The 14,838-nt window shown below is 40.1% G+C and overlaps 1 protein-coding gene across 6 annotated transcripts in view; it reads left to right on the top strand.

The window, feature by feature from the left end:
* Positions 1-14,838, top strand: part of LOC134212592 (zinc finger protein chinmo) — a 271,941-nt gene that overhangs the window by 140,018 nt on the left and 117,085 nt on the right. The gene's annotated exons all lie outside the window — the stretch shown is intronic.

Genomic DNA, 14,838 nt, shown 5'->3' with positions numbered 1-14,838 from the left:
TTAGTGTAGTGCATGCCAGACGGCCATTAAAAAGTGCTAGTTCAGAGCGAGCAGATTCCATTATCTGATTAGAAAGGAACCAACCTAGTTCGGAGGACACCTAGGAGACCCACACCGTCGCAGTAACTCGTGGACAGGGAACAAGTAAATGCCATTAAAGTTCTCACTTTGACTAAAGTTGTTTCAGGTTTTATTTTAACGCTCAACCAGTGCACAAAGAAATCAAAACAAAACTCGACCTTTTCACACCAAGAAAAGCGAGAAAAGCTCACTTGAAATGAGTTTTCGGCATTTTTTTTCGTTTCGTTCCCTCTCTTTGGTCTGTATGTCCGTTTCTAGGAATCGATTGGACTGCGCTACTCATTGCAGATGGATTTTTCCGACCGTATTGCTTGCTGCAGGCTGTCTCGTTTCCTGGGAAGTTCGTAAATTTGCGCCGAATGGTGAATGAACTTTACGAGCTGAGGGAGGCAAGGTGATTTTTTAACCTTCTGTTCAGGTTGTCTGTGCTCTGAAGCAAATTATTTAAATTGGAATACTATAACTTTTTTAATGTTTGGCCAATTTTTGATTTTGGGCTGTTTCGAAGGATAATTTAATCATCTTTCAGGTCGTTACCAAAGATTGACTATAGGTGGGCAGGTACATCGAAGGGAGGTTTTAGTAAACAAAATGGTACAAAAACAGTGATTTTTCATGACTATTTTACTTATATCCGAAAATCCTACCCATTTTGAACTGCACCTTTTTCAAAAAGGTTATGCAGAAGGCATGTGCTTTGGCATGAGGCGTTGATTAGTTTAAAACTTGGTCGCCAGGTGGTGGTATATTTGAATTCATTTTTTCAGACTACTCAAGATATTCCGATATATAGAATTCTCCTCAGTGTAAATATTCTTAGCGCACAAATTAAAAAATGAGAAGAAGTGCTTATTATATTGAGCACCGCTTTGAGAATTCAAATATACCGCCACCTAGCGACCAAGCGCTAAACTAAGCAATGCCTCATGTCAAAGCAGACGCCTTCCTGCATAACCTTTTGAAAAGGTGCAGTTCAAAATGGGTAGGATTTTCGTATAATAAAATAAGCATGAAAAATCACTGTTTTTGTACCTTTTACGAAAACCCTCCCCGCGATGTACCCGCCCACCTATAGTCAATCTTTGTAACGACCTGAAAGATGATTAAATTATCTTTCGAAACAGCCCCAAAAATCCAAAATTGGCCAAACATTAATATAGTTATAGCAATTTCAATTTGGGGTCAATTTGACCCCAGAGCACAGACAACGTAAGTTTTTTGAAAAAAGGACACTGTAGCGCATATTTTCAAGATTTTCCAAGCAAATTTGCACATAGGAGACAGATCTCGGCGAGTTTTACCAAACTACAAAAAATTAGGAGAATCGGTTGAAAACTGAAAAAATGGCAGCCACTCAAAGTGGCCTGGGGTCATATTGACCCCAGAGCACAGACAAAAGGTTAAGCCGTTTATGTACAGCATGAACCTGTTTATCAAGAATGACGGAATGCTACTGGCGGCGAAGTTATTTTCTTCAAATTAGGTATTAGATACTTTCAGATTAATGAGGAGTGAACATAACGTCGATTTAAAACATTTCATTTCGCTATTCCATATATGGAATAGAACGATGCCAAAAAATCTTCTATGGTTGAAATAAGAGTAACTTTATTAGAGATTGCAATTAAATTGTCATACCTCCCCATACAAGTAACCGCATTGTTGCGCTTCGAATACATTCAAATCCGGTCCTCCAGAGTTTGGGGCGGAAATTGCAGTTGAATACGCTCGCACAGCCCACTTAATTGAGTTCAATTGCCCAAAAAAGAGCGCATCCATATCCAGTCCGTCCATCCATCCATCCCTCCATGCATTAGCGCGTGCGGGGCAGAGTATCCACAAATTTGACCCACAAAGCAATTTTTGTCGCACTGCTGCTTCGTAGCTGCATTGCATTGTGGCTTGCATATAATGTAGCTAACGATCGTGCATGCAACCGTCAACCAAACAAAAAAATGCGCGCGCAATGACAACGATCGATGCGGTTCCTCGGTGCGTGGCGCACTCTCCACTTCCAGCTGCAGCAGTTGTCCCCAATTTATGGAAATTAATGAGCAATTAAAAATGCACGAACCAACATCCAGTAAACGCTGATTGTGGTGTTTTTTTTTTCAAATGCATGCGTGCATTGTTTGGAAGCTCGACCGTAGATTTGTTTTTGTTGAATCGGAGCTGCTCAACGCAATCGTTGCCTTTTGGCCCAACATGACTTTAGTTATTTTGATTTTGTCGGTTTGTTCGTTTACATACGGGCTTGCATGTGTTTTCTTTTTTTTTCGGTGGCTACGCGTAAAGCGTGACGAATTTGGCATTGCTGAAGTAAACATGCCGATGGGTGCATTCAAAAATATTATGCGTTTAAGTTCAGTGCCATTTGCGTGCTGTTGCATGACGAAATTCGATAAAGCTGCCTTTTTGGGGGAACGGGTATAAAGATAAAATTATTTCGCTTCATTTAAATTAATACATGGGGATAGGTTTACCTCTGCGTGCTACAGCTTAAATGCGTAATCTTGAATTTCCAAAAGATTTACATAATTTACATATTCGGCCCCAAGACAACAATGTCTCAGTTGTAAGATGCAATGTTAAAAAATGTTCTAGAGTAGGTAAAAGTACGATCTGGATCATTGCGTTTGGCATTTCCGAATCTCACCTTTACACAGAGCTCTAATCAGTCAGAGGGTTCAGCAAATCCACCAAATTCGTATCCGCTTCTTTCCTAATAATTCAGCGCTCTGGAGCTTGGAGATTCATGTCGTCGGCTTCGAAACCAGCCTAAGATTGAGTTACGTTTTTACAATCTACTCCATTGGCTCCATCCAAAAGGAGCAACAAATGGGCCATCTAAAAAAATTATAGTCGTTTAATACTCGTCCGTACATCACTCATAAGTATTAACAAGAATAGTAAGAACTAGAGCACAGTGTGGTAGATCTTACTCCGTAATGCAACACGAAGAGTGTCTACCCAGCATTACAGGCTCCGTTAACTGCCTGGCCAATTGTTTGATACCTTGGGATTCGGGGTTAGGGACGTAATATTGTCAGCTTTAGTGTTGTACCGAGCCTGGCGATATGACCGGATTTACGCCGTTACGCACTACTTCAGAGTATCCATATCCCAGCAGATCTTTTTGCTGGTGAGGTTTACTGTCAGAACATCCAGGCTTGGTTGAGGCATTGCAATGAGCGTTCTGATCATCTTCTTTTACAGACAAGCGAAATGTTATAAGCGACCAGAGACAAGGTTTCATGAGTCATCTTTAGGTATTTTAATGGAGACTACACAGAAGGTGCTTGTCGATATATTAACCCATGCTGGAGGCTAGAGGAAGAACAGCTTTTGAGATTGGAAGGATTCTATCCACGCTTCCGGATGTGGATTACTCTCGCTGACTTCTAGAACGATGAAAAGTAGCTGAGAAGCAGTCGTCGATTAAGGATCAACGAATGGTGCTATAAGAACTAGGCACTCGTCTGTTTCAGTTTCAGGCAGAATATTTTTGATAATTGCCTCGTATGAAATGACGAAATTCTGTACAAAATTGTGCGAGGTTATTAACACCCAACACCCTTCTTCAAGGGGGCCCTCCTTAGCCGTGTGGTAAGATGCGCGGCTACAAAGCAAGACCATGCTGAGGGTGGCTGGGTTCGATTCCCAGTGCCGGTCTAGACAATTTTCGGATTGGAAATTGCCTCGACTTCCCTGGGCATAAAAGTATCATCGTGTTAGCCTCATGATATACGAATGCAAAAATGGTACCTTGGCTTAGAAACCTCGCAGTTAATAACTGTGGAAGTGCTTAATGATGAACACTAAGCTGCGGGGCGGCAATGTCCCAGTGTGGGGATGTAATGCCAATGAAGAAGAGAAGAAGACCCTTCTTCAAGAAGGCATATTTTGAAATTGAAAAAATCGTAACTCAGTTCGCTTCCGACCGATCATTGTGAAATTTTGAGACGTGGTCCAGTTTTTATTCTAGTTTCGAATCCAATGGTGCCCAGATTCCGTATGGTTCCGGAATTATTCCAGATTCCGTTGGGGTACGTACGATATGGCATTTGGGGTATTTTAACGAAAACTTATTTTTTATAATGGAATTCTTCTCAAAGTTTACCCAAAAACAAAGCTATACTAAATACGATTCTATAAAGGATTTTTCAGATTTTTAAGCGTCTCCAGGATGTCCCCAAATGCCACCGAAAAAGCCGTAGGAGGGGACATTGCAGTTTTTAGCCCAAAACATGTCATGTGACAGCTCTTTCTTCATGATTTTTCACAAATAATCTTCTGGTACGTCTGAAAAGTCTGTAAGACCTCATTGGCCACTTCCAGAATCTCATGAAGTGCCCCGGGGGAACTTGTAGGAATGGACATTTGTTGACCCAAACATGTCATGCGACTGCTCTATCTTCATGATTTCCAATGAAAATTCTTCTGGTGATTCCATAAAGGACTGGTTACTTCTAGAATATTACGTGGTGCCCCGGGGAAACCTGGTAGAAGAGGACATTTCGTACTTTAGACCAAACGTATCGTACGACAGCTCTATCTCCATGGATTTTCACAAATAAAGTTCTGGTAAGGCTGTAAAGTACAATAACTTATTGGCCACTCCCGGAACGGAGTGCGGAGAGTGTTTTTGCACTAAAACATGTCATGCGATAGCTTTATCTTCAAGGTTTCTTGGATCGTGAGTTGTACACTTTCAAGTCCGAATAACATTTTTTACCACTATCGCCAGTAACATTATTGCTTATAACATCACCGCAAGATGGTTTGGGAATATTTTCCTCTTGAATATCGCTTGTAGACCTGCAGAAGGGGACATTTCCGATTGAAGAGCAAAATGTGTCATACGACAATTCATTCATCATTGTTTATCACAAATAAACTTCTGGTAAGTGTGTGAAGTACAGAAAAAAACTCGTTGGCCATTCCCGGAACCTTACAGAGTGCCCCGGCAGATCCTGTAGGAATGGACATTTTTGTTTTTGCACCAAAACAAGTCATGCGATAGCTTTATCTTCAAGGTTTCTCACGAATCATTCTCTGATGATAAAAGGACATATAATACAGGACCTCACTAATCACTTCAGGATTATCACGGAGTATCCCAGGGAAACATGTAGAACAGGACATTTCCGAATTTAGGCCAAAACATATCATGCAACCGCTCGTTCTTCATGATTTTTTACAAATAAACTTCTGATAAACCTGTAAAGTGTAAGATTAAGCATTCGCCACTTCCGGAACATCACAGAGTGCGCCGGCGGAACATGTAGGTATAGACATTTCCGATTTTAGACCAAAACGTGTCATGTGGCAGTTCATTTTCCATGGTTTCTCATGAACAAACTTCTGAACTGCCGTAATCTGGAAAAGTGACGTATACGCCAATTTACAACATGCATGTTTTCCATTTTTCTGTTAAAGAGCTCGACGAGTTCTTCTCGCTAACACCATTTTCGCAAAATGGCGTATACGTCACTTTTTCAGATTACGGCAGTGAAGTCTTTCTGAAGGATGAAAGTCTCATTGATCATTCTCGGAACATCATGGAGTGCCTCGGGGGTACCTGTAGGAATGTACATTTCCGCTTGTAGGCCGAAACGTATCATGCGACAGCTCTATATTCTTGGTTACTTACGAATAATCATTTGATGATCTTATAAAGGACAATCTACGTCATTGTTCACTTCCGGCAGTACCCCTGGTGAACCTGTAGGAAGGGCATTTCCGTTTGTAAACTAAAATATGTTATTCGACAGCCCCATCTTCATGATTTCAATCGAATAAGCTTCTGATGTAACTGATGTAAAAGACAATTGACCATTTCAAAAACATTACGGAATGTCCCAGAAGATCCTGTGGAAGAGGACATTGGGCTTGAGCTTGAATAAGATTGACCGCCCGTGGTCGCTACTCCATTATGACCAGATCAGCTATTCTTGTTCAGAGAACCAGCAAATGTTGGCTTGGGACTAGCACTCATCTTCAATGTAGAAGTATTGATGATGAATGTAGGGATGCGGATATGGTATGGAAGTGCTTTTTCAGTTCAACCGATTTCTAGAACATGAAAAATATAGTGATACAAAGTAGTGGAATGGAACAGGGAGGAAGAGAACATTTACGATATTAAACCAAAACGTGTCATGTGACAGCTCAACCTTCACGGTTCGTGGATAAACTTCAGAAGGCTTCGTGAAGGGGAGTTCCCCGAAGAACCCAGTAAGAGAAGACGTTTTCTGGACCAAATGGGTCATGCGACATCTCTTTCTTCAGGATTTTTTACGAATATACTACTAACGGATCTGTAAAGCACGACAGACCTTATTGGATACTACCAGGAACTCATGGGGTGCCCCGGGAGAACCTACAGGAGGGAACATTTTCGTTTGTAGACCAGAACGTCTCTTGCTACAATGCTTTCTTTGCAACTCCTCACGAACAATCTTCTGATGAGGTGATAAAAGACGATAGACCTTATTGGCCACATTCGAGACCTCACGTGTACCCTAGGGGTACCTGTAGGTGGAAGCATTTTTGTTAAGACCATAACGTATCTTGCTATGGCACTTTCCAATTTCAATTTGAATTTTTTTCAATTTCAGGGAACGCTCGTATGAAAAGGAAAATTCATTAAAAAGAGGGTTTTATACAAAAGATCCGTCGTCACTGATCGAAATGTCTTTCGATGGAAGGGCCTTTTGTCCGAAAGTAATTCTGCCGTAAGCCATTTGGCCGAAGGTCACAAGTCCAAAAGTAGTTTGACCGAATATGCCGTTTGGCCTTACAAACCATTAGACCATCCAGCCGAAAAATTAATTTGATCGGAAATGCCTTTTGGTTGAAATGGTCAATTGATAGAAAGGTTATTCAGCTAAAAATGTCTTTTGGCCGAACAGATTCAACGATCGGAAATGTCTTTTGGCCAAACAATAATAAATGGGAAAGTGTGAAGTGGCTAATGATTATTGAGCAGTGAGAAGCAAAAACTGAGAAGTTAGACATTGTATTTCTCATTTCTTGGTCAATCCTCATTGCTCACTTTCTCACGGTGAAAAGTAAGAAGTGTATCACTGTATCACTTTTCATTTCTCACTCTATTACTATGATAAGTGAGTAGGGCAAAATGAGAAGTGAGAAATGTGGAGTGAGCCGTATGCTAATGTGGAGTGAGCTCGTATGACGAAAGCGAAATAAATATGGTCTATGTTATAACATTGGACATCGCAACACCTATTCGTTTTTTTCGTACCGAATGCCTATCTCAAAAATAGCCGTGCAACTAAAAGTCATGACGATTTTCGCAGTCACTTCTTCACATAATTGATTGCATGGACTTGATAAAAGCAAATGGCGTCTCAAATAAACACATAGTAGGTTCTCTGGTAACATAAATGTATCAAAAAAATTATAACACCTTTGTAAGTTATCTCAAATTCCAGGCATTGAAAACGATCCCATCTTCCGATCTTCGGAGCAAAGAAAAGTACTGATAAAATAATGGGATACTGGAGGTACCTCTGAAATCGTTGTGGTTCCGAAGAGGCTAGTCCAGAATCGCCATCGGTAACGCTCAACACTGCTCCCAGAAGAAGCAAACCACTGGAACCACTGCGAGCATTGGAAGTTGCCACCACTTTCGGAAAACCGGAATTCCCAGGCTGCTGATGAGCACCTCATGATCTCATGCTCCTCATGACACCGAGAGGGCCCTAAAGTCTCCGATCGGCCGAAACCTGCACTAACGCACTACCCCTAAAATTAAGATGAAAATAATATAACACTAGTAAATAACTTCGAGTGGCAGCTGCCGCTTAGAGAATGATGTATGAAATAATTATTATGCTTCGATGTCATCCCATTTCCCATTCCGTGAAAATTCTAAGAAATTTAAGTGCAAAGGTCATTTGCCCTAAGAGCCATTTGGAGGAACAGTTAATTTGGCCGAAATGGTCGTTTGGCAGAAACGCCATTTGGCCGAAATGTACATACATTTTTGCATTTGTCAAGACTAAAAAGCCATCTTTGAAGCATTAAATTACAGTCGGAATAGTTTAACTTAACTGTTAATTTTACCGAAAAAGTTGTTTGGCATATGGCCGAAAATGTCATTCGACCTTACTGGTCAAATATAGAGATGTGGAATAGAAATTCTTTGGAATGAGAGTGACCATCACAGTAATCAAGAATATGGCATAATTTGCTTCTATGAGTCGATATCGATGAGGTTTGACTGCATTCCCTGTTCAGCAAATGACATTTTTGTCAACATGGCTGCCAAAGACCATTTCATCCAAACGGAATTTTCGGTCAAGTAACCTATTTGGCCGAACTACCATTTCGGACAACGGCTATTTCAGACAAATTACCAGTTCGGATGTATGTCACTTTTTCCCGTGGTTATTCCAAAGCATTTTCTGTGGAAATTTCGACTAATATTCCGCGATAAATCATAACATCTTATAAATTCCAAACATTTTCTTTGGGAAATTCCGATTAATTTTTCTCAGGAATTCTAAAGAGCTTCTTTTGATTTTTTTGAGAATTTTCCGTGGAATTTGTTAAGAATTTTACCTGGAATCTTCAAAGAATAGGAAATTGAAAATCCGAACAAAAAATTCAAATAGATGTTTTGAAATAACTTAGAAGACTTTCAGGTGAAAGTTTTTGTGTTTTGTTGTTTTTTTGTGCTGATGAGCGTCGAATCTTTCCAGGTGACAGAACCACGCTCGAGATGGAACAGGCAGTGCTGGTCTCAATACTTCCTATTTTTCAATAATTTTTGCGGAGCTTTGAATGACTTCGTGCCGCGAAGGTCATGTGTGGTACTCATAGTTATGGACCTCGAAGGTCTCCACGACAAATTTGTGGAGGTTCATATTGGCAGGTACTTGCAGTTCAGGCACTGGCAATCAATTGGCGAAGCCTCAGGTGCTGATCCGGAGAATCGTCCTTAATGAGAACTGGTGGGCACTTCTCTTTCCACTGGACTTTTCGGAATTGCAAATGGTGCTTTTTGCGGTTTGTCAGCGTCATCGTCCAACACGTCAAGTAGTCGTCAGAAGCTACCTTGAGGTGGTGCCCTCGCCCAAGATGAATACAGTACTAGCTGTTCCAATTTGCCCAGTTTGTGGGAGAGAAGAAGGCGGGGGTGAAAAATTCATTTTCAGTGCAAAACGAAAACAAACCGACTGGCTCTCCCATACTAAAATCCAAGATGGCTGAATCGTGAATTTGACAAATTGGAACAAAAAGCCATAAGCTGAATAAGCCTAATAAAAAATTATCGTGTCTTGACCTATTCAACGTATTAAAAAAAATCGGTTTAAACGGAGAAAATTCAGATGGTAAATTATGTGCTTTGCGAATCACACATTACTTTGTAAATTGTCCCAATGACTACAGGGGGTTTTGAAACTAAGCCCAGCACTCGCTTCTACAATCTCTGCAGAATTCCTCAGAGTATCTTCAATAGAACATGTATCCATATAATTTGGTCTATGATCATCCGATGGGAGTTCAATACTAATGATCAATGCCTTCCAGAAAATTATAATCAGTTTCGGAACTATATTTTAAAAACCCAGATTGATCCACCTAGCGTTGGTGATGCCTTTCTCGCAATTAGTTAAGACACCAACCTTATATGGGGCCTATGTGGTTCGGTGTACCATTTTCTTCATAACTTTTAAACGCAATGAGCGACCGTTATCAAATTCAATAGTGATCAACAAGGCTTTGTCCTCTGTCGAATAAAACTTGTTGCGAGAAAATCGGTTAAGGATTACTATACGAAAAGTTGTCTAATGTTTTCTTTAGATTTTGTGCACACACATACACACACACATACACACATACATACACACGGACAGACAGACATGTGCTCAGTTCGTCGAGCTGAGTCGATTGGTATATAACACTATGGGTCTCAGAGGCTTCTATAAAAAGTGCGTTTTCGGAGTGAAATGATAGCCTTTCGGTACAACTTTGTTGTACGAGAAAAGCAAAAAATGGGATTATTCATGAAGAATTTATGATATTATATTTAGTTAAACATCCATGAGTCAATATTGAAGGGAACATCGACTCTAGAAATATTGAAATTTTTTGGAAAGCTGTTTGAAAAGACCGTCACAGTAACCCAGAAAATAATTTTGGTGCATAATTTGCTCCCATTAGTCGATATAGAGTCATAGAACGTCGACTGAAGGAGATTCAACTGTATTATTCAAATAATTAAATCGTGACCGAAGAATCTTTCTATGTGACAACTCCCTTGAAATGCGTTTCAGGCTTTTTGAACTACAAAGCAACGCAACGATTGCATGAACTGAAAAGATAAACATTCAGATATTTAAGTATTTGCTTAATGTGGGCGTATAATACACTCTTACCCTAAGTCCCTTTGCGTCTGAACATTAACAATAATCATGGATTGAGTTATATAAATCAGCCTCATTAAACCCTTCGTACATACAGCAAATGAAAACCCCCAATCCCCATTTCAAATGCAATCTCTAAATCTCCCAGCGCAACGCAGAGCTCGCGATATCGATCCATGGTCACCGTCACCTCTTGGGTCCCCAAAACCGCTCCGCATCAATTCGACACCGAAATCCCAACAGCAAACGACGACGGCACCCAATCCCTACCTACTGCACCATGACGGGCAGTGCGGCGGCGTGGCGAAGGCCAAAGTGCGTCTCGAGGACAAACCACTAAACGTGCTCTTTATGCGTTTTGTGCAGCTAGCAACAGCAAACGACGGACGGGCATCTCGCGGCGTAAAGCTGAGGTTACCATAACAATAACCCCGTCGTCCGTCCATCGCATCGCAACCCATCGGCAAAACCGCGCGGACCGTAAAAACGCAACTTACCCACATTGTGTAGCTCAGAGTCAGCACTTTTGCATTTTTTGGACAGCCGACATTTATAGAGGTCACGCACAAACACCTCAACGCATTCGAAACGCATTTCCAACAGCAATTCAACGACAATTCAACGCATTGTATCGGACGATGACGACTGCTGTTCGAGTTCGATCGACGACGGGGATGGGGTTGCCTTTGTTCGAAACGGTCGTCGGTCGTGAGTCGGTACACGCAGAATAGTGCGTTTCGTTCGATGCCGCGTCGCGTCGCCCCGGCGAGAGGAACGAACAATCGAAAACGCTGTTTGAGGCTGTGAAAATGTTGTCAATGACTCAGCTGCCAGCCAGACCGAATCGCCTTGGAATGGTGCGTTTTTCTGGGTCCCAACTGTGCTGGGTGAAACGAGCTACGTCTTGGAGTCGTTTTTGCCGATCGCTGGCTGCGCTGCGTCAACTGGAAAGTGCGTAAAGATGCAAGACGTGCTTCCGGCTGCAATTAGTGTAGAGAAGGGCATGACTGGAGGGTGTATAAAAGTCTCGAAGAAGTTCCGTTTCGTAGACGGTCATGGTCAGTGGGATGTGTTTAGCAGTGTTGTTGTGACTTTGATAACACTGTCACAAACATACTTGTATGTTAATTATTTGTAACGGTAACATTTCGAAATTTCGCTGGTGCAGTGATTAATTGTTAAATTTTCCACACCTGTACTTGTAAGACGATTAATGATTTGAAGCATGTTTATCTTACCGGCCATGACCACAATTTGGGTTTTCTCAAATCAGATTAGACAACACATGTTATAAGGTTATGTTGTATGATTTTGTACCTTGAGTGATATTATTACATATGTGAGAATGATATTGTTATTTTTATTGGTGGCTTGCTGTAAACATTTTCTAGGGAGATAACAAAACGGTACTCCAGATAATCGAGGGGACATTATGACAAAGATGCAAAATTATTCAAAAAATAATACATTGCTATATTTCGAAAAACAATACAAAAATGCTATACAATATGGATATTAATTTTCAACTGTCACTTTTCTCTACTCACATTTTGTTTTGTGCTGTATGAGTATCAATATTTTCTCTAATCCCTTCTCAATGTTTCCAATTGTGTTTCCTTTTTCATTCACTTTTTACTTCTTATTGTTCCCTTTCACTTATCACTTCTCTTACTACTTATAACTCTTCTCTTTTTACATTTCGTTTTCCTTTTTTATTTTCCGTTTTTTTCTTTCCACTAGTCTCTTATTATTTTTCACTTGTCACATGTTACTTTTCATTTCTCATGACTAACATTCAGTTTTCACTTGTTAATTTTTATTTTCAACTTGTTACTTTTCATTTTTTACTAGTCACTTGCCACTTGCCACTTAATACTAATCACTTCTCGCCCACTGACCAGCTCTCACGTCTTTATTCTTGCTTTTTATTTATCAGCGTTACACTTTCCATTTAGCTTTCATCACTTATCACTTACCACTTACCACTTTTCACTTCTTACTTTTTTTTTTGGTAATTTTTCAATTGTTATAGCTCTCTATTAATTTCTGATTTTTCTTCCGCAGCTTATCTCTTTGAATTGTGCATTTATTTATTTTTTCATCTCTTGCCTACTTCTCACTTTGCACATCTTATTTTTTGTTTATCACATTTCTCTTTCCACTTATCATACATCACTTCTTACTAACAGATTTACACGTCTCATTTCTCACCTCTAACTTTTTACTTCATAGTTGCCACTCACACCTCACTTCTTACTTACCTCTTATGGTTCATGTCTCATTTTTCACTTCCCAGTTACTGTCAAAAGTGATTAGTGATCGTTTTAGTTTACAAACTATGGCACCCACTGCTAAGCATAAAGTGCGTTTTGGTCAACACACAAAGTTAGGATAGTAGTTAGGATATTAATTTTTTTCGTCAAATATTTTTATTGGCTCTATCGATTCTTTAATTTATTTAAGGTCAATTTTCCCAAAGAACTTCTTTTTTTGACGCCTCCAACTATTTTTAAAATTTGGAACAACAAGTCGAAAAAGTGTTGTTTTTCAAACTTGGCCTAACATTCCTCCGATGATGAGCCAGGGGTTCACACATGCACTTCCTAAGATCGCATATCAATCTCATATGAAGTTTCGTCGTTTTTGAGCTAGGATTGAAATGGACATCTTGGTCTTACTATTGTCAAATGTAACAAAAAAATTTTCAGAAAAAGTCGAAAAAATAGCAAGTCAGTTTGTCCCACATGAAAAATAATATGAGTCCATATTCACACTACAGGGAACACTTTTTTACTCAACATTGAACTATCAATCTAGTTAGGTATCGAGATAGAGAACACATTCATTTTTTTTTCAAATTATCAGACACGTTTAACTACATGTAGAAATATGGTTTAGAATCATTTAGTCGAATGACATTTGGAAGAAAGGGTCATTTGACCGAACGCCATTCAGCCGAGTGCAGTTGGGCCGAACAATTAAAATTTGTTTCCTTTTTAAGTGAAGTGAGAGTGAAGTGTTCGAAGTGAGTATAGAGTAGTGAGAAATGAGTAATGAGAAATGAAAGTGATTGCTGGAACAGTAAAATGTGTGCAGTAACAAGTGAGAAGTCAGTACAGGAAAGTAAGAAATGATGAGTAACTAGGGAATGGTGAAAAGTGATATTATTAATTTAACAATTTTCAATTCTCACATTGTCTCTCACATGTCACATGTCACACCTCATTTCTGATTTCTCACTTCTCACTCCTCGATCCTCACTTCTTTCTTCTCACTTTTTACGTCTCACTTCCTACTTCTCACTTCCCACTTCTCACTTCTCACTTTTCACTTCGCAATTCTCACTTCTCACCTCTCACTTTTTACTTCTTGTTTCGCACTTCTCACTGTTCACTTCTCACTTCGAAATTCTCACTTCTTACTTCTCATTTCTTACTTTTCACTATTCACTTTTCATTTTTTACTTTTTACTTTTCATTATTCACTTTTCACTGCTCACTTTACGCTTCTCATTTCTAACTTCCTACTTTTCACTTTCACTTATTTTTGCACTTTTTCACTTCTCATTTCTCAATCCTCTTTCTACTTTTCACGTCTTATACTCACTACTCAGGGGGGTCTCGTAGCATAGTTGGCTACACGTTCGCCTTATAAGCGAATGGTCATGGGTTCGATTCCCAGCCCCTCCACAAAAACCCTTGTCAGTCGCCGGAAGCGCAGTTCGTACGGTGGCGTTTTGGGAGACGCGCCTCACCGACACTTCTGCCTGATGACGACTGACAAAACTGTTCTTCTCGGAGGCGTTCCTCCAACGATCCTCGATAAATGGCAACCGGACAAAGCAACGATCATTGGATACACCATACGGACAAATGGACACAATGGACTCACGATGCGATGAACTGACAAACGACAACAATAACGAATTAGGGATATCTAAAAATAGATTCTGTGTGGATTCTGTGCAGCAGAATACCACAGTAGATCACGGCACAGTAGCGGTTAAGAACACAGAGTGCCTACCAAATAAATATACGAATAAAAAAAAAAAAACTCACTACTCACTTTTCACTACTCGCAGCCCAAGTGTTATTCTATTCGGTCAAACACCATTCACATCGCCATTGACATCGTATATATCGTGCATGTGAACTGATTCTGACAACATTGAGGTAGCGAGAGTAAAATGCGAGAAATCACTTCGACTTAGAGAATATCGAGCAAGGAAGGTATCGACTTACGAAGGGAGCGCAGAATGCTGGATTCAAGGGACTTTGAATTTCATCGAGTAAGGGAAAATATCAAGGTACAGAACATCGAGCTAGGGAGAGTTCAATGTATACAGGCTCATATGGGGTCA

The sequence above is a fragment of the Armigeres subalbatus genome, chromosome 2 (assembly GCF_024139115.2).
Source record: "Armigeres subalbatus isolate Guangzhou_Male chromosome 2, GZ_Asu_2, whole genome shotgun sequence".
Lineage (NCBI taxonomy): Eukaryota > Metazoa > Arthropoda > Insecta > Diptera > Culicidae > Armigeres > Armigeres subalbatus.
The sequence above is the reverse complement of the archived record's forward strand: the minus strand, read 5'-3'. Positions and strand labels throughout refer to the sequence as shown.